Below are 20,447 nucleotides of genomic sequence, written 5' to 3'. Positions count from 1 at the left end.
GAAGCCCGTGCAGTGCAACGAAGAGTAGCCCCTGCTCACCGCAACTAGAGAAAGCCCATGTGCAGCAACAAAGACCCAACGCAGTCAAAAATAAATAAATAAATTTATTACAAAAAGATGTTCTGATAATAGATGTAAAACTAATCCTAGTTTGAGCTTCTCAAGTCATTGTTGGCAAAGAGATGAAAATAAGCGGTATAACTTAGCACATTGGGGTAGCAGAAATAATGATGACGGTAACAGTGACAGTCATAGCCAACATTTGTCAAGTGTTCCCAATGTGCCAGACAGGGTGCTAAGGCTGTGCGGCCCTCATCCTGTCAGTCTTACGAACAGTGGACAGAGAGAACAACACTCTCTTAGCTCTGCCACTCTCCTGCAGTGCGACTCTGGCCAATTGCTTTGCTTCTCTTGGTCTCAGGGTCCTTGTTTATGAAATGGAGGGATTAGACTAAAGGTTGTCTTTGACTTCAAAGATACTGCTTTCTTTGTGTGTCTTGTTAACAGTTAACAGATATATTCTATCAGAGGTTCGGGTTTAAGCCTCACCTATTTCCCTCATGCATAATACTCTCTAACACCACATTTGAAGCATGGATAATACATGAAGCTGTAGCCAGATTTGGCCATATACTCGGGCTTGGGATAACATCTACAGAAGAGATTTCCTTTAATAGGGCCCTGAGTTAGGAAGGTAGATACATGGATATCTCTAGAACTATCCTCTTCTTTTAGACTGAATTTACCCTACCAACTACATTTTTCCTTCTTATAAATAACAAAGTGATGCATATTTCAATAAAAAAGTACGTCTGTGATATCACATTATTTTGCTTATTAACGGACTATAGAACTTCTGCTAAATTTATGAGACGTGCAACAGAATGTTACATCGCTCTCGAGCCACCACTGTTTTACAAATTTGGCATCTGCAGGCCTCAAAAGGCTGAAATGTTTTAAATTTATTTACACCCTGCAGTTTCCTTAGGGAACTGTTTTCCATAAGCTAATGAGTCGCTGGTGCAAGGCCTCTCTGTTATTCCTGGCAGGATCACTGAGACACATCGGCCTGCTGCCCTGCTTTTTTCCTCAGTAGTCCAGTGCAAATAATAAATATGGGAAAATACATCATCCCTTTGAATCTGGGAGCCAAGCTCCAGGGCTGCCAAGGTGAAAACAAAGCAATTGCAGGCTTGGAGTCTGTTCGTGTCCTGTACCACGTGTGCCTGCATTTTAGGGACGCTCCGAACGTGGCCCTTATCATGTCAGATTACTTATTCTGAGAACATAGGCAGTCTTTTGAAATCTACTCTATAAAATAGGCCTTTCTAAAGAAGTTTCCTTTAGTGGAGTAAATGCTATCCTGAAGTCAGGGAACTTGTCTTCTAGATGATGGGTCAGAGAGGACCTACCAAGCACCTCCAGGTGCCCGGCCCTGTGTTGTCGGCAGAAGTGAAAAGAGAGCAAGCAGAGAATGAAGCTTGGGTTCCCAGGCGCTCACGGTCAGGCTGGAGGGGGTGTTCCAGATCACGAGCGCTGCTCTTATCAAGGGCGATAACCCGCAGATGTCCAGTTGACTTACTGAGGAGTTCAACGTGACCAAGGCTTGGACACACCCTCGGCACACAGTAGGTGCCCAATGAGTGAATGGATAAATTGAGGTTGCTGCTTGTTTCTGGTGTCTCATGAGAGCAATCTAGCTGGTATCTAACATGGGAGTTCAACTGGTATTCATATTAGCAAAGCCCAAGGATTAAACATATGGGGTAAATAGCCTCAGGGCCTTCCCAGCCCCCAATGCAAGCAGATAGTCCCACCTCCAGCAGTCCTCTGATATCACCCTTTGTCAGCTTAACTCCATGTGGGCAATTAAATCTTACTGATTTAATTGAACACATTTCCTCCCCTTCTCTTTTCTGCTTTGTTTTCTCTGCTTGTCACTCAGAGCTGGTTGAGGTCAATCTGCATGTGTTTCCTTAGTTTGGGGAGGCAGTAAAGAGAATTTAAAAATCCATTTGGTGGCTCATAAGAAATGAAGGACTTTTCAATACTTAGACATATTTCCATCTTTACTATAGTTTTTAGGTAGTCTTGGGTCTGGGGACAGAGGAGAAACCTTAGGATTTTGAAAGTCCTTTTTCAATTCTGGGACTTTTCCAGAACACTGCTGTCCCTAATGTCTGTGGGACCCTGACACAACAGTTAGGACTCATCCTCAGCAAGGATGTGTGTAGGGGGTGAAGCTTGTCCTGTGCCCGTCCACATCCTCCCATGGCTCCCTCCTCTCTCTCACTCGCTTAGCTCCCTGAATGCTTCCCCCAGCTGTGTCTATGATATATCCTTGGATTCTGCCCTTAGATGGCTGTCTGTCCCTCAAGGTGTTACTGGAGAAACAGAATGTTAGCTAATAAAGGCTCAAGGAGTTGCTAACAGAAAAATGTTGGAAGACCAGCAAAAGGGTGGATTAGGGGCTGAAGCACAGGTTGAGGATCATTAAAAATTAGTCACAAAGCGCGAGTGTGTCCTTTGGATATATTTAGGGCACACATGTCTATTCTCTCAAATACCACATCCCCTTGTGTCCACTTCTCCACTGCATCTCTGAGCTCTCAGACCCGAGTGCTGGGAGTTCCTTCCTTCTGCTGTGACTGGGAACAGTCATTTCTACTTAGATTCTCTAGATAGAGAGATGGGACGGGAGAGCAAATTAGAAACTAGGGGGTGCTGTGAGATTATTTCTTTGGGTGTTAGGGGCTTCACATATACTACCACTATAATTGCGTATTTAAGGCAACTTTATGAGATGTCTGTTTTCTCACCATTTTACAGCTAAGGAAACTGAGATTCTGAGAATTGAAATAAATTGTCTCAAATAACATAGCTAATAGTTGAAGAGCCAATATGCACACCCAGGCCAAGTTGTTCGCTCCTTACTCTACCATGGTACCTCATTCAGTCTACCAGCTCTGTCAGGTGTCTGGGCAATTAATTCTTCACTGACCTCTGCAGCACAGATCATCTGGCCATGTTCCCAGGGCCTCTTTTCCAACTGTAGAAAAATCAGGAACATGCCTGCGGATAAGGGCTGGGTGCCCTCCACTCAGGATTCCTGGCCCTGCCCTCCCACCCTCCAGGTGTCTGCATGCACTCTCCCCTCTGCCCCCATCACTGGGAGAATATTAGTCTTCTGTAAATCTGCTCCCATAGGCCCCCCATGTGTGACTCTAGTAAGAAGAACATCTTTCATGCTGTACTGTCCTTATTTATACATGTCTACCTCTTTATCTAGAATATAAGGTCATGCACTGCATGGAGGCCTAAGGCCTCTTTGCCTGGCATGAGAAATGTTCAGTAAAGGTTGAATGAATCAATAATGTAGCGACAAAATTCTCATCACTCCTCCTGTGTTTCAGGATGACACATAGTTAATTCTTGCTTAAGCATGGGAGTAAATGGAGTACTGTGGGTGTTACTGTCTATGTTAAGGCAAAGGCCAATGGTGGACTAGAAGGTCAGCATGTATTGCTGATCAAGGTTCTTCTGGAGTTTCGGCACAGAGGAGGAGTGATGACAGACTCTCCCTGCTCGGTTATATCTCCCCAGGTAGGAATTTCTTTAGGTCGATGAAGCCTTCCTTAAAACAGAAGCACCTTCTAGAGTGGATTAAATCTACTGACATTTCAGTGACATTCATTTTACTCATATTAGTTAGTGCTGTTTAATCATTTTCAAACATTAGATGCAAATTACTTTCAGCCTACTTGAGGTGATCTCCTCGAGGATAATAGAACAGGGAACGGGATGGGAACTGACTTGGAGGGCGTAGAAATCCTATAGAGAAGCCACCACTGTAGGGAGACCTCTTCTCCCCATGACGAACACCCTGATAAAGAGATTATGGGCAGCCAGTAGCAGTGCGAGGTCATGGGGAACAGTGAGGGGCGAAAGCAGACAAGGGAGGGAGGAGAGAGGAAGCCAGAGAACTGTATCATTGCTCTGATCTTGAAGACGACCTTGCAAGGGAGGATTCCCTCCCAGAGTCAATGCCTGGGTCAGAGTGAGGCTCATCAGAGAAACGACAGTGTTTGTCTGTGACTGTGAACAACTGCCTTGAAGAGGAGGTCCTCTGCAGGATGTAACGGCACCCAGCACCTAGGAGGTTTCAGTGAACAGAAAATAACCTATACTCAAAGACACCTCAATTACCTGGCATGTAGCTCACCAGAAATCCCAATTAACTGATGTGTTTGGTATAATCTGCAATAAGAAAAAGCATCGAGAGAGAGCAAGATGGCATCTAGGATGTTATAGGGACCAAATTTAAGGTCTAGCAAATTGCCTACAATGCCTACATTTACTAGTGAAAACTGATGATCAGGATGAGAACTCTGGAGTCTTGCAAGATTTTCCGTCATCAAAGCTAGATTTTCTGGTGAAGGTACAGCTGGCGGTTGACGACACTGTTCTTTGAATCAAGGCATCGGAATTTGCACACCCGGATGGGTTTGCCCACTAAGTCAAAGTAGCCAATGTAGGAATCTGTACTACACTTTTATCCATGTGATCCCCATGGTCTTACCATGACCCATCAGGGCCTGTAGTACTTTTCTTATGAGCATCTCTAATGGATTCAATTCCTTTTCTGTTGACAGTGGATGGGATTCGTGAAACACTCCAGTGTCTCTGGGTATCACGTTTGGGGAAGACAGCTGACCAAGCTGTATATCAATTTTGATACCGAAGGATATATGGCTTTGAAAGACAAAGTCATGGAGATGCTCATGGGTGGAACATGAATGCAGCGTACTGCAAAGCCCAGGGCTCCCCTGTGGTTCGGGAAGGGCACATTCTGAACAGAGCCTCCCCAGATCCTGCCCCAGCTCTGCTCCAGCACCATTGCTGTAATGCCTTAGACGGCCGCCCAAACAGCAGCTGGCACTAAGACCTTTCCTGCACATCCCTAAGACTAACAGAGCACCGCGGGGAGGTCTTGGACCGACACTGATGCATATTCCTGGGCTCCTGTAGGACACTTGAGAAGGCATTTTGCCTTCAGAGTAGTGAAAGAGTAATGAAACGTGGGCTTTGGGGTTTGCAGAGCTGAATTTGAATTCTGAGACTAGCTGGCCCTCATGAATCATGATATCCCTCAGAGCCTGAGTTTCCCCACGTATCAGACAGAGATAACAACTTCAGAAGATTTAATAACAGAAAATGCTCAGCACGTAGTAGGCTCTTCCTTTGACAAACTCCCCCATCCTTAATAATTTCATTTAAACATTCCTTCCTTCTTTCATGAAACCTTCTCTGACCTCCTAAATCTGTGTAAGGCATCCCTTCTATAGACACCGTTCTTCCCCACCATACCCTTTAACACACTTCAAAACATTTGTTTTCTAAACTCCACCCTCTGTGTAACTCTGCCTTATTCCCCAACATCTGTCACAGTGCCTGACACATAGTTGGTTTTCCCCCACTCAATATTTGTTGAATGAACAAAGTAACTGAATAAACAGTAGCTAGTGTTTGTTCCAGACCTCTGATGTCTGAGGGAAGAGGCTCTATGGTGTGGCGGGACAAGTCTGGGCATAAGATTTTTATGGGTCCTACTTGGTGCTGCCAAGCAATGGGGTGCTGGGAATGGTCCCCCAGGTGAGGCAGCTCCGGAGTGTCAACCTGACCCCAGACCCACTGTTTCCTTTAGTTCTGGCCACAGCTAGTTGTGAAGGCAGTCAACCATGACAGGCAAGTCAAGAGGGGAAATGACACTTAAAAAAAAATTACAAAGTATTAAGATACTTGGTGTGGGTGGTTGACAGAAGGAAATCTAGGTATTTTCGTTTGTATCTTCTTTAGAGGTGTATATGTGGAGCTGTTTATTCCAGGCTTGATTCTACTCATTAGGTTGGAAGAGGTCCAGCTGTCAGACTAACATGGGGTATGAAGAGTGTTGGTTTATCCCCGGGCATGTATCAGGAATTTCAGACATTTTGATCTGTGCTTAGCACATAGCAGCATGGGGAGAATGGACCTAGAGTCAAATGACCTGCGTTTATGTGACATCTCACCCCTCTGCTGGTTGTTACTTAATCCTTCCGACCATCTGATCTTTCCGAGTCTCAGTTTCCCTGTCTATAAAGTGGGCACAGTAGTACTGACTTCACAGGCTTGTTGCCAAGATGAAATTAGTGCTGTATAAAGGTAAGAAGTCATGTAAGATAGTAATCTCCAATAGTTGTGCAGGCTGAACCCAACGAACATGGCAGGGAGCAGTTTCTACGGTGGCAGGTACCAAGAAACTTGGCACTCCTCTGCTTCTCTTTCCCATGATGTCAGCCATCAAACTCTGGTTGGCTTATATGTAAATAGAAAAATAATATGACCAAAGTAAATAAAAGTGGGAAATTGCATTTGTGTAATTTAAAAATGGTTTATTTTTTAAAAATTCAAGTCATTTGTTTTCATTCAAGCCATCTCCTCTTGGTTTGAGGGGATTATTGCCTTGTCGTTAATTGCACTTTGCTTAGAGTTTTCCCCCTTCAATTTCAAGACCAGATACTGTTCTTTTGTTGACATAACCATTGACCTTATGAAAAGTTTGTGCAGATAAATCATGGTTTTTAAGATAAGAGGGACACCAGCACAAACATGGAAAGCTGGTCACCACATGGGTGCTTGCATAAGTGCTGCAATTGGTTAATGGGGGCACGTTTTAGCCTACAGTTCTGATTTGCCTTTTCAATCCATTTGCAGCCTCACAGGGAAATGGGCTGAGAGTTTACTTGCAGATTTGCACAGAGTGTTACATTTTTAAGAAACTTCCAATGTGTTTTGATTCAGGCAAGCTTTTGCTGGCTGAGAAATGATGTGATGCGCCCAAAATACTTCTGCGGAGTGTGGTGTTGAGTGCCATTTTATTCCCATGGTCTATAAGTTCAGTACAAAAAGCCAGGAATGAGAAATGCAGTCTGACATTTTATCTACTTAAATATATCTCACTTAGGGCTGAGCCACTCCTGAAAATTAAAGTTTAAAATTTCCAAGTATACTTGTTGGTGGGGGGAACCCTCAAAGCCTAAGAGGTGTGGGGGCATCTCATTTGTGGGGCTGTTCAGCCTTTCCATTCATTTATTGCGTGTGCACAATGGAAAGCCCTTTAATGCTAAAGTAAATAATGACCTTTAAGGTATAGGCGCTCAGGGACTCCCCTGGTGGCGCAGTGGTTAAGAATCCACCTGCCAATGCAGGGGACATGGGTTCAAGCCCTGGTCAGGGAAGATCCCACATGCCACGGAGCAACTAAGCCCGTGCGCCACAACTACTGAGCCTGTGCTCCAGAGCCTGCGAGCCACAACTACTGAGCCTGCATGCTACAGCTACTGAAGCCCGTGTGCTACTACTGAAGCCCGTGTGCTATGACTACTGAAGCCCGTGTGCCTAGAGGCTGTACTCTGCAACAAGAGAAGCCACTGCAATGAGAAGCCCGTGCATCGCAACGAAGATTAGCCCCCGCTCGCCACAACTAGAGAAAACCTGCGTGCATCAGCGAAGACCCAACGCAGCCAAAAATAAAATAAAAAATAAATGAATACATTTATAAAAAGAAGGTATAAGCACTCAAATTAATGAGTTTAAATATTACTATGTATTTGTAACTACAGCCAGATTATTTGATAACGCCTATCTCTATTATCAGGGAGTACTTGGAATGCTTTTCTCCCATTTTATGAAGTTTTGTTTCATAAGAGGAGGTAGATATTTTAAAATATGATAACTTTATAAAACTTCAGCGTCAGATGTAAAGAATGGTTGTCTGTCTGCTCAAAGCAGAAAGGCTTTTGTTCCTACCATCTAGGTTGACCTGCTTTAAGCAGTAAGAGATGAGTCTTTCTGATACTAGATAGGGAAGAGTGAGTGTCCTCTGCTGAAATGTAATTGTTTTACTTATCTGCTTTTGTCTTAATTTATTAATTTATCTGCATATTTACTTATTGAGAATGTAATCATGTTATTTATTTGCACTTTTTCAGGGTGAATTTGAGCACCCTTCCTACAGTCCTTTCCTCCTATCAAGCCCCTGCATTCCACTCCTCCATTGATGTAGATGACTACATCATAAGCATCTAATACAGAGCCACCCTCTGCTAGTTATCAGAAAACTGACCCATTCCCAACTAGTTAATAACTTGAGTTACCACGTAACTCAAGATTTTTACTTTGCAGCATCTTTTGATTCTGACCCCTCTTTTGTTTCCATTTCCAAAATCACTCTGCCTGTCCAGTCTCTAGTAGTCCACACATGACTGGACTAACTTCTCACCTAGGTAATGCAGTTCACTGACCACCACAGCACTGTCAGATTAATTTCCTAACGTGGCGCTTACTCTCACCATTTCCCAACTTAAAGCACTGCCTTGGTTCCTTATTACCTACCTAGTAAGTGCCAACCTCTCAAGATAGCATTTAAGCTGTTGATAATATGACTCCAAGCTATTACCTATTCATTGAAAAAACATTTCAGAGCCTTATTCCTGCACACTGATGGGTTCTGGGGACATAGTGACAAACAGGACAGAGAGTGCCTCTGCCATCATGGGTCTTATATTCTAATGAGGGAGACAGATGTTAAAGAGCTTATGACAAAATCAGCTATTTATTGACATGTGTGCAAAGAGCTACGAAGGAGAAGCACTGTGTGCTTGGGAAGTGTGTTACAGGGATGTGAACAGTCAGGGAAGGCTGACCGATCTCTGAAAGGTGTTCCCAAGTGTGAGCAAGAGTTAATCAGATCGAGTAAGTTTGTGGGGAGTGGGAGTGGGTAAGTGAAGGGTGAGAATCAGGCAGAGCAAACAGCCTCGGGGAGGAATAAGGTCCACACGTGAGGGATTAAGAGCACACCTTTGCAGCGAGCAAGGAGGTGAGGGGCAGGGGAGAGCTGGAGAGGAACATGGGCTACACCTGCAGGGAGCAGGCCTGGGAAAGAGTTTGGATGATGGGAAACTTTGAGTAGGATGTAACATGACCAGATCTGAGTTTTAAAAAGTCACTGTCTGCAGTGGGAGAAAGGTCTGGAGTCAGGCCTGGGTACATGCAGGTAGACCAATTAGGAAGCTCTTGCAAAAGCCCAGGCAAGACGTGACTATTGCTTGGTCTAAGGTGGCAGTAGTACAGAAGAGAAATCAGATTTGAGAAATATCTCTGAGGTGGACTGGATAGGATTTGGAGGTTGTTTGATATTCAGGTAAGGGAGCAGCAGAATTGCTGTTGGCGTGGTGGTGACATTCTCCAAAATAGGGAATACTGAAAAAAGATCAGATTTAGGGAGAAGTATTACAAGTTTATTTTTTACTTTTTATAAGACATTCAAATAGTGATTTTTTTTGGTAAGTAAATACATTGAAAGGCAGTATTGTGTAGTGATTAAAAGCATGGTCTCTGAACCCTGACTGCCTCTTTTTTTTTTTTTTTTTGTGGTACGCGGGGCTCTCACTGTTGTGGCCTCTCCCGTTGCGGAGCACGGGCTCTGGACAAGCAGGCTCAGCGGCCATGGCTCACGGGCCCAGCCGCTCCACGGCATGTGGGATCCTCCCGGACCGGGGCACGAACCTGTGTCCCCTGCATCTGCAGGCAGACTCTCAACCACTGCAATACCAGGGAAGCCCCCTGACTGCCTCTTAGCAGCCATGTGACCTTGGGAAAGTTTCTTAACATTTCTGTGCCCCTGGTTTCTTCATCTGTTAAAAGGGAGGGGATCATGACAGTGGTACCCACCTTATAAGGTTCTGGTGAGGCCCAAATGAGGTTAGCATATGTAAAGCACTTAGATGGGTACCTAGTGCAGAGTGAGTACTGTGTAAGTGTTAGTCACTACTGTAATTTATATACAAGTCCAAAGCTCAGAGAAGTCTGGGCTACTTCTGTAAGTTGGGGGCTTCCTCATGAAAGGTGAGTGAAGCTGCAGGTGGCGATGAGGCTGTTGGTGGTGGACTCCGAGGGAGGGGGAAAGGGCTACTTCCAGGTCTTGAGGAGTCCAAGGGCGGACTGAGGATGGAGAGAGCCAAAGTGCCCGTGGCTGAGTGGGACAGAGAGAGAGAAGTTCAGAAGCAGAGAGGAGACGGAGCTTTGAGGAGCAGGTGGGAGTCCTTGAATGCTAAGACTGGAAAGTTCCTGGCTGATGGAGCAAGGCATTGAAAGCTTTCGCTAACTTTTAGGTGGCACAGTGGAGGTTGAAACCAGCTTGAAGAGTGAGGAAAGAGGGAGACGGTACATGGGAACAAATCATTTGAGAAGTTTGGCTTTTCAGAGAAGGAAACTTGGACCAGAAACACAGGGCCTCCTCCTGGCCAAGTGTGGGCCAATTGATAAGGACCCTAAAGAGCCTGAATACCCTTTTGGGTGCAGTGGAGCGAGCTATTAATCCCTTGGTCATGGCCTTCAGTGGATGGAGGAGTTGGCCTCAGAGTTCTCCTGCACAGGCTGAGTCCAGTGTTGGTGAACGTGGCCTGTGTTGGCTGGGTTGCTGTGCAGTTTATTGGTCCTAACTTTAGCAGTGGCTAATGAGATCTCACCACATGAGGAAGACGATGATACACCATGGATTGGGGAACATGCATACAGGCTCTTTGTAGAGAGTAAGCTGGACCCCTGATTAAGAAGGAAACTGACCTCCCAGGCTGTGAAAACTTTGAGTCTGGGCTCAAATGCTTGTGTTTAGCAAGAGCATCCCTCTTGTCTGTTGTGGGTCTGGAGAAGACCCCAGATCAAAGTAACACTTTAACAGGGGTGTGTTTTATCGCCTTAGATAAGGAAACCTGGGAGAACAGTCAGGTCCAGGTTGTAAATATTTGTTTTGTGGGACATTCTGCTTTTGGGAAAACTTTCCTCTAGCAGGCTCTTTGACTGCAAAGTGTGAGCCTTTCCTTGTGGCATGCTGTATTTGCTGGTGATTGTTGGAATGTGTAGTGAACTACCTCAGGTCATCTGGTCGTGATGCCCGGCTACTGGGGGGCTCCAGGCAGCCAGGATTCATAACTGTAAAGTCATTGGATCTTGTAAAGGACTGATTCACTGAGACTGACGGTACTCACTTTCTATAGTTTTACCCTCGAACACTGTACCTTTGGTGAGAGAAGAAACAAATAATAGGAAATAAAACATATAGTCAATTCTCATTATTCATGGTAGTTCTGTTCTATAAAGGCTCTGTAAACACTGAATGGGCAAATACCAAACCATTGCTTCTAGGGAAATACAGGCTTAGGTTTCTGTGAACCTCTGGTCACAATATTTTTCTCAGTGATCAATACATAGTCTTGTTTTATGAATATTTCTGTTTAAAGACACCTTATTTAATATATATTGTTGATTCATTAGCATTGAATTCATGGCCAGCAGGACTAGAAATCATGCCTAAGTGAAGCTTCTCTAACACAGGTACTTTCTCTGTAAGGCACATCACAGCTTTTCTGAGCTTAGGAACGCTAGACAGCACTTCAGCACTATGCTTGGGGCCATTTTGAGCAGTGAAATCACCAACAAAAAGCACAAAACTATGAACAATGTGGCACTAAGTATACCATGAAAAGGACACTCGTTTACAGTGTGAGAGCTGAGACAGGAAGCCAGGTGTCATCTGTTCAACCTCAGCTGGGAATGCACGTGTCAGGCAGCTCAAAATTTCCCCCACTCTGTGCACGTTCATAGATGACTGTGAAAGCAGGGTGAATACTGATACAGGGGTTGTAAATACATTTTAGTGAGTAGATGAATTCACAAATATGGAATCCATGAATAATGAGAATCTACTGTGTATTAGCATTTTCAGCTTTTGTAGATGTCTATAATTTGGATTGTCAGAAGTTGATTATTATAACCATTTAACACACCTTCTTACACTGAGATGCTATCATTGTCCTGGGGGTTAAAACCAAATCAGTCCAAATGCCTATACCATTTGATAGATAGATGATAGATAGATAGATAGATAGATAGATGTAACATGGTGAGGAGATTCAGAAAGATGATGGAAAGACACTCAGAGGTCCATTCTCAGGCTTGTTCTTCTCATGGCTGCAAGACAGTTATGGCAGTTCTGGGTGTCCTATTCAGACACAAAAGAGAAACCATTTCTTCCTGTGTGTCTTCTATTAGTGAAAAGTTCTCTGAAGCATTCTGAGAGATTTCCTCTCATATCTCATTGGCTAGGAGTATGTCACATGTCTAATCATTTACTGGCGAGAGTAATGAGGCCATGATAATTGACTTAAACCAATCCTAATTCACCCCTGGGGTTGGGAATGCACACACTTTTCTGAAGCACATGGCTTTGTGGAGAAGTTGATTTTGAACAAGACTGGGGCTCTCTCAGAAGAGGAAAGGGAAATGAATTTGTGATAATCAGACAATAGTGTGTACCATACTTACTAATGAAAGAGTGTGCACGAATATATGGGAAGAATTTTAATTGCAAATTGAGTTTATGCTTTACTTTATGTTAGACTTCCTACCACCTCCAGAAGACTGCTGGGCCAACTCCACAGTGCCCTCTTGGATACTTAAGTTCTTCTCAGACGTTCATTCTTTCTTCAGACACATATATAAGAAGCTCTCATTAAAATCACAGGGAAAAAACTGAGCAAGACTTTGTGGGACCTAATCTTGCTATGGTAGTATAAAGAGGAGTCCAGATTGTTCGCTACAACTCCCTTTGAGAGATGGAGTCTAATTGTCCGCCCCTTGAGTTGGGCTGGTCTTTGTGGATTTACCTGATTAATAGAATGTAGTAGAAATGAAGTTCCGGGACTTCTGAGACTAGGTCATAAGAAATCTTGTAGCTTTCTCCCAGACCTATTGGAATATTCACTTTTGAAATAGAGCCAGTATATTGTGAAGAAGTCCCAGTATCCCATGGAGAGGTCTAAGAAGAGGTGGAGAAGAACTAAGGCCCCTAGATGACAGCCCTGGTTAACCAGCATTAACTTGCCAGGCACGTGAGTGCACCGTCTCAAAGTATTGATAGATCTTCTAGCTTCGGTTGAGCCTCTCCAGCTGAAGTCACTTGGAGCAGAGATGAGCCGTCTCCACTGAGCTCTATCCTAGTTATCGACTGATGAGCAAAATAAATGATTAGTTTTGTTTTAAGCCACTATAGTTTGGGGTGGTCTGTTATTAAGCAATATACAACCAGAACATTTACAAGAGAAAACAAGACAAACTCAAGACTGCAATAATTCTAGCTGAATGCTTTAAGAACTAATAGTTAGACTCTTATTAATCACCCTATCCCTGTTAACGGTGCTCAAAAATGCTTATTGAATGAATAAATGAATGAATGGCCATTTCATTATTGCTGCCATTAGAATACTCAGGGAACAAGAAGAAACTTCTAGGCTGTTCTTTTCTAGGAAAATGATTTCAAGCTTTGGGCCTGTTTTTTTGGAACATCCAGAAAAATCCTAGAATCAAAGAGTTGAAAGGGAACATGTGTGATTTGTCACCCGGGGTTACACGGCACTTCATTCGTATGCTTTCCAAGTTGGTTTTATTGCCTCTTTAACTTTTCTCTTGAAAATCTCAGGAGAAGGAAAGCATTGACTTCAGCTTTGTGACGAGTAAGTCATTGATATTAGTCAAGAAAATGGAGAAAAGAAACATTTTCCCCTTGAGAATAAAAAAGAATTTTAATCCATTTTTTTCCTTAAGTGTACTTATTTCCACATTTTATGTAACGAAGTCCACTGGGTTTTGCAATGATTTCCCAACGGATGACAGAATTCCCATTTCTTCCATGGGGGTATTTATGGCAGTCCGCAGAGCAGAGCCTCACCTTGTGGAGCGTGGTGGTCCACCTCAGTGGCCTGCGGATGCCAGGTCTCTGTGATGGGCACATTGCCTTCAGTGGCTGGGCTCCCCAGGAACCACAGAAATGGATATTAGGGTTAAGTTTGCTACCTGCCTGGGTATCACTGTTAAGTGGTTGGGCACGTAGTGCTCACTGCAGAGATGCCTGGACTCCTCAGATGAATTTTATGTTTGGAGGACATTTTTCTTTGAGGAGGAAGTTATGACCCATGAAGTCTTTGCTGCAGAGATGATTTCTGTCTATTGAATTATGTCTTTAGTTTCAATATCTGCCTCAAGGAGGCAGGTAGATACTATGTGAATGGCTAAGAATTAGAGTTGAGGAAGAACTGGTAGTTCATACAAATTGGCTTTGTAAATCTTTCTAGCTGTGCATCCCATGTTCTCTACTTCATGTGAAGAAAGGACTTAGGGTATATGTTTTGCTCAAATGTATTTCTAAGTGTTTCTTATTCTGTTTCTCTCCCTTTTCCCTTGTCCTTGTTTTTGTCTTTTGACTTTCTGTCTTTCTAGACATTTGCTCTGTCTCTTTATCTTACTTAGCATTAAAATCAAACTACAGTACATATTTTACTAATGATATTTATTACAAACCACTTGTATTTTTTGCTCTTAATCTAAAAATCAAATAAATACATTATATAATTATCTTTCTTAAAACATGCCAAATTATTAGGAAGTTTTTTCTTACATAACTTATATCAATTGATTATTTTTCTGTGGGTAGTAGCCCTCAGTATTAAGAAACGTCCTCTCCACTGTGTGAGATCCTGGATATGAGGCTTTTAGGGGCCTGTTTCCTCGTTCCAGTCATCTTGAACTTAGGTAATTGGGAAAGAGAGCTGAAATTATCTGCTCATAAGCCCTTATAGGACTTCCTTCCCTCTGTTGAGGCCAGGACCCCAGCTGGAATGGACACGCCCATGACAGTCGGCCTTGGCCTCAGTGGCCTTCTCTGCAAACGAATCAGCAGATTGTCAGACGCTGCTCCCCAGTCTTCCTCTCAAGTCACCCCAGGTATGGAACAAAGTGTCACCACCTCTACTGGCCTCACTTCTCCCTGGGAGAAGATAAAGTGTGAGATACTGTGACCCCTCCGCCCATGATGAAGCTTCCTAGTTTTCTAACTTTTCTCCCTTGTGAACGCCATCAACCCTGGATCCCTGGTTCTGTCTTAGAGCCCTAACTCTAAGGTCATAATTTCTAAACCCTACATGCCACACAGATATGACAGACTGCTGCTGCCCACCAAGAGTCATTCTCTCTTTCACTTCCCAGACTCACTCACAGTTATATGTGTCCAGGTAACAGAATTCTAGCCAATGAAGTGTGAGTGAATCTGATGTAGGCCACTTCCGGCTGGCTGTACCCTTCTGTGTTTGTTCCTTCATTTGTTCCCTCTTCTGCCCAGCTGGAAGAGCAGTGCCCAGGATAACCTGTGAGCATCATGTTAGAGATGACAGAGCTGCCATCAACTTGGGTCCCTGAATAAATGCATGGAGCAGACCTTCCTCTTCCAAATCTAGAACCACCCAGGATTGTTATGTGAATAAAAAAATCAACACTATTAGGGTTGAACTTTACATTTGGGGTACTTATTCTAGCATTTAGTCTACCCTAAATAATAAACCAAGATGGTTTAACAATTGTCTACGCGTTCAGTGAACAATTTTAACCTAACACATTGACACTTTGTAGGCAGCTTATAGCGGCGAGAACTCTAGGTGGGCATTCCAAAGCATAGCTTGTGTGTGTGTGCGTACGTTGCAGGGGGAAAAGCCAATCCTCTCCTGACATGTTGGAGTCTGTCAGTTAGTTTACGCTGTTCAACAAATCACTGCCAAATATAATGACTTAAGACAATAACATTTAAATTAATGAATAATGAATAATACTGTTAGTTCACGATGCCATGGGGTGGCAGTCAGCTGGGCAGTCTGGTCTTGCTGGGCTCACCCGTGCAACTGCAGCTCAGCAGGCAGCTTGGCAGGGGCTGAATAGTCCAGGACGGGCCTCATGGCCAGGGCGTGTTGTTCAGTTTGATCATCTCTAATCCTGTTCAATACTCAAACTTTATCTTTCTCAGCAGAGGAGTCAGGTTCAAAGTATACATCATGGGAACTAAAAGCAGAGATTCGTGTGTTGTTGACTGTAGTGCAGGGGCACCCCCTGCCCAGCCAAACCCTGAGCAAGACTCAGAGCAAGCCAGGTAGATGCCACCACCAACGGCAGTGCCAGCCCAGCTGCGGCCATTTCCATCTCCTTTCAAGTTTAACTTGGGTGAGTGGGAGGTGGGAATCCATTTTTATTTCTGGTCTGTTTCCTGCTGATTGTGATTCTTCCGTTCATGCCCTGTGCAAGTTGAATCTCACCTCCACTGTCCTTCTCAAGGCCAGGTTCTCCTTTTATAGGTGTTTTCTTTTGTGGGGTGACGGATTGATGCAGCAACATTTTCCAAACACATATAAACCAGAGTGGTGCCCTTGAAAGCGCCTGGACCTCTGCAGAGCTGTCAGCCTCCTGGGGGTCTGCTCTGTTGGTCAGGGAGGGACAGGTGACCGTGGATTTCTTAAATCAAAAACCTTGAAACCTGCTTGAAATAACCCTCTTTTAATGTCTGGGGAAAAAAACCCAACAAAAACAAAACTTTGTGTGCTCAAGGGATGGGGGCAGAATTGTGAATTTTGTCTCCCAAATACACAGCTGCAATGCTGAGAGATGCTGGGGCTTTCACATTCCCCACACCTTCCCTCCACAGGGATCCATTCCAGGGGGTTCAGCCGGAATAGTGCCCTGCATGCAGCCTCTTTCCCTCTAGCTTTTACATGTTTTCTTACAAATAGAAAATTGGTTAAACACAGGCAGAGAAAGTGTGGGAAGGGAAAAGGAGCCACAGAAGAGATGCTTCCCTGCCTAAGGAGGGGGGAGGCGTTCCTGTGGCCAGAGTGGAGGAGCTGATGGACAGTGGGTTTCAGAGCCTCTGGGCTCTTTGAGTCCCCCAGCAGTGACTCCCCGAAGTCTTCCACCGCTCCCCTTTCAATCCCACACACTGTCTCCCTGAGGGCCTTCTGGGCTGGTGCCAGCAGGAAAACTGGGGGTGGGGGGCGGGTACAGCTCAGGTGTAGAGCATCTGACTGCAGCAGGAGAGCTCAACGGTGCACAGCCTGGGTCTCCAGAGCGGGGCTTAATTCTCTGGAAATAACTATGAAGATGCAGGTGGTGCTGATGGCCGTGGGGGAAGAGGAGGATGAAAAGGAAGTCAAGAGGGAGGATAAGGAAAAAGATTAAAACTGAGCATCCAAACCTAGTCCAACAAATGGGAATATGGGTAAACACGGAGATGACTTTTATTCCACTATTGCTTCTTCTAGCAATTAGAATCAAAAATCGAGAAGAAAACACCAGTCAGCAACTGGCAGCCCTTTCCTATGCTATGAAACTGTAAGCACAATTCCTGCCCTGGAGGAGATCTTCAATAAGGTCCAGTTTCTTTGAAAAAATTAAACAGCGTTATCAGATTTCCAGTTAAGCTTAGTATTTTAAACTCTGGTCAACTGTTTTTCTTTTTTTTTTTAGCATCTTTATTGGAGTATAATTGCTTTACAATGTGTGTTAGTTTCTGCTGTATAACAAAGTGAATCAGCTATACATATACATATATCCCCATATCTGCTTCCTCTTGCATCTCCCTCCCACCCTCCCTATCCCACCCCTCTAGATGGTCACAAAGCCCTGAGCCAATCTCCCTGTGCTGTGCGGCTGCTTCCCACAAGCTATCTGTTTTACACTTGGCAGTGTATATATGTCCATGCCACTCTCTCACCTTGTCCCAACTTACCCTTCCCTATCCCTGTGTCCTCAAGCCATTCTCTATGTCTGCGTCTCTATTCCTGTCCTGCCCCTAGGTTCATGAGAACCATTTTTTTTTAAGACTCCATAGATGTGTGTTAACATATGGTATTTGTTTTTCTCTTTCTGACTTACTTCACTCTGTATGACAGACTCTAGGTCCATCCACCTCACTACAAATAACTCAATTTCGTTTCTTTTTATGGATGAATAATATGCCATTGCATATATGTGCCACATCTTCTTTATCCATTCATCTGTCGATGGACAGTTAGGTTGCTTCCATGTCCTGACTATTGTAAAAAGTGCTGCAATGAATATTATGGTACATGAGTCTTTTTGAATTACGGTTTTCTCAGGGTACATGCCCAGTAGTGGGATTGCTGGGTCATATTGTAGTTCTATTTTTAGTTTTTTAAGGAATCTCCATACTGTTCTCCATAGTGGCTGTATCAATTTACATTCTCACCAACAGTGCAAGAGGGTTCCCTTTTCTCCACACCCTCTCCAGCATTTACTGTTCGTAGATTTTTTGATGATCGCCATTCTGACTGGTGTGAGGTGATACCTCATTGTAGTTTTGATTTGCATTTCTCTAGTGATTGGTGATGTTGACCATCCTTTCATGTGTTTGTTGGCAATCTGCATATATCCTTTGAGAAATGTCTATTTAGGTCTTCTGCCCATTTTTGGATTGGGTTTTTGTTTTTTTGATATTGAGCTGCATGAGCTGCTTGTAAATTTTGGAGAATAATCCTTTGTCAGTTGCTTCATTTGCAAATATTTTCTCCCATTCTGAGGGCTGCTTTTCATCTTGTTTATGGTTTCCTTTGCTGTGCAAAAGCTTTTAAGTTTCATTATGTCCCATTTGTTTATTTTTATTTTTATTTCCATTGTCTAGGAAGTGGGTCAAAAAGTATCTTGCTGTGATTTATGTCATAGAGTGTTCTGCCTATGTTTTGATAGTGTCTGGCCTTACATTTAGGTCTTTAATCCATTTTGAGTTTATTTTTGTGTGTGGTGTTAGGGAGTGTTCTAATTTCATACATTTACATGTACCTGTCCAGTTTTCCCAGCACCACTTATTGAAGAGGCTGTCTTTTCTCCACTGTATATTCTTGCCTCCTTTATCAAAGATAAGGTGACCATATGTGCGTGGGTTTATCTCTGGCCTTTCTATCCTGTTCCATTGATCTATATTTCTGTTTTTGTGCCAGTACCATACTGTCTTGATTACTGTAGCTTTGTAGTATAGTCTGAAGTCACAGAGCCTGATTCCTCCAGCACCATTTTTCTTTCTCAAGATTGCTTTGGCTATTCGGGGTCTTTTGTGTTTCCATACAAATGGTGAAATTTTTGGTTCTAGTTCTGTGAGAAATGCCAGTGGTAGTTTGATAGGGATTGTATTAAATCTGTAGATTGCTTTGGGTAGTAGAGTCATTTTCACAATTTTAATTCTTCCAATCCAAGAACATGGTATATCTCTCCATCTATTTGTATCATCTTTAAGTTCTTTCACCAGTGTCTTAAAATTTTCTGCATACAGGTCTTTTGTCTCCTTAGGTAGGTTTATTCCTAGGTATTTTATTCTTTTGTTGCAGTGGTAAATGGGAGTGTTTCCTTAATTTCTCTTTCAGACTTTTCATCATTAATGTATAGGGATGCAAGAGATTTCTGTGCATTAATTTTGTATCCTGCTACTTTACCAAATTCATTGATTAGCTCTAGTAGGTTTCTGGTAGCATCTTTAGGATTCTCTATGTATAGTATAATGTCATCTGCAAACAGTGACAGCTTTACTTCTTCTTTTCCAATTTGGATTCCTTTTACTTCTTTTTATTCTCTGATTGCTGTGGCTAAAACTTCCAAAACTATGTTGAATAATATTGGTGAGAGTGGGCAACCTTGTCTTGTTCCTGATCTTAGTGGAAGTGGTTTCATCATTGAGAATGATGTTGGCTGTGGGTTTGTCATAGATGGCCTTTATTATGTTGAGGTAAGTTCCCTCTATGCCTACTTTCTAGAGGGTTTTTATAATAAATGGGTGTTGAATTTTGGTGAAAGCTTTTTCTGCATCTACTGAGGTGATAATATGGTTTTTATCCCTCAGTTTGTTAATATGGTGTATCACAATGATTGATTTGAGTATGTTGAAGAATCCTTGTATTCCTAGGATAAACCCCACTCGATCATGGTGTATGATCCTTTTAATGTGCTGTTGCTAGTATTTTGTTGAGGATTTTTGCATCTATGTTCATCAGTGATATTGGCCTGTAGTTTTCTTTCTTTGTGATATCTTTGTCTGGTTTTGCTATCAGGGTGATGGTGACCTCATAGAATGAGTTTAGGAGTGTTCCTTCCTCTGCTATATTTTGGAAGAGTTTGAGAAGAATCGGTGTTATCTCTTCTCTAAATGTTTGATAGAATTCGCCTGTGAAGCCATCTGGTCCTGGGCTTTTGTTTGTTGGAAGACTTTTAACCACAGTCTCGATTTCAGTGCTTGTGATTTGTCTGTTTGTATTTTCTATTTTTTGCTGGTTCAGTCTCTGAAGGTTGTGCTTTTTTAAGAATTTGTCCATTTCTTCCTGGTTCTCCGTTTTACTGGCATGTAGTTGCTTGTAGTAATCTCTCATGATCCTTTGTATTTCTGCAGTGTCAGTTGTTACTTCTCCTTTTTCATTTCTAATTCTATTGATTTGAGTCTTCTCCCTTTTTTTCTTGATGAGTCTGGCTAATGG

General features: G+C 43.2%; 1 long non-coding RNA gene across 1 annotated transcript in view; it reads left to right on the top strand.

Moving 5' to 3' along the window:
• The window catches only part of LOC307176267, a 122,154-nt gene extending 104,862 nt beyond the window's left edge, over positions 1–17,292 (top strand). The window contains exons 2-3 of the long non-coding RNA XR_013824683.1: positions 14,754–14,877; positions 17,232–17,292. This is a non-coding gene — a long non-coding RNA (uncharacterized lncRNA). The remainder of the gene's footprint in view (positions 1–14,753; positions 14,878–17,231) is intronic.
• Positions 17,293–20,447: the final 3,155 nt, after the last annotated feature.

Source organism: Stenella coeruleoalba (genome assembly GCF_951394435.1).
Source record: "Stenella coeruleoalba genome assembly, chromosome: 17".
Lineage (NCBI taxonomy): Eukaryota > Metazoa > Chordata > Mammalia > Artiodactyla > Delphinidae > Stenella > Stenella coeruleoalba.
Note: the sequence above shows the minus strand (reverse complement) of the source record. Positions and strands in the feature narration are given on the sequence as shown.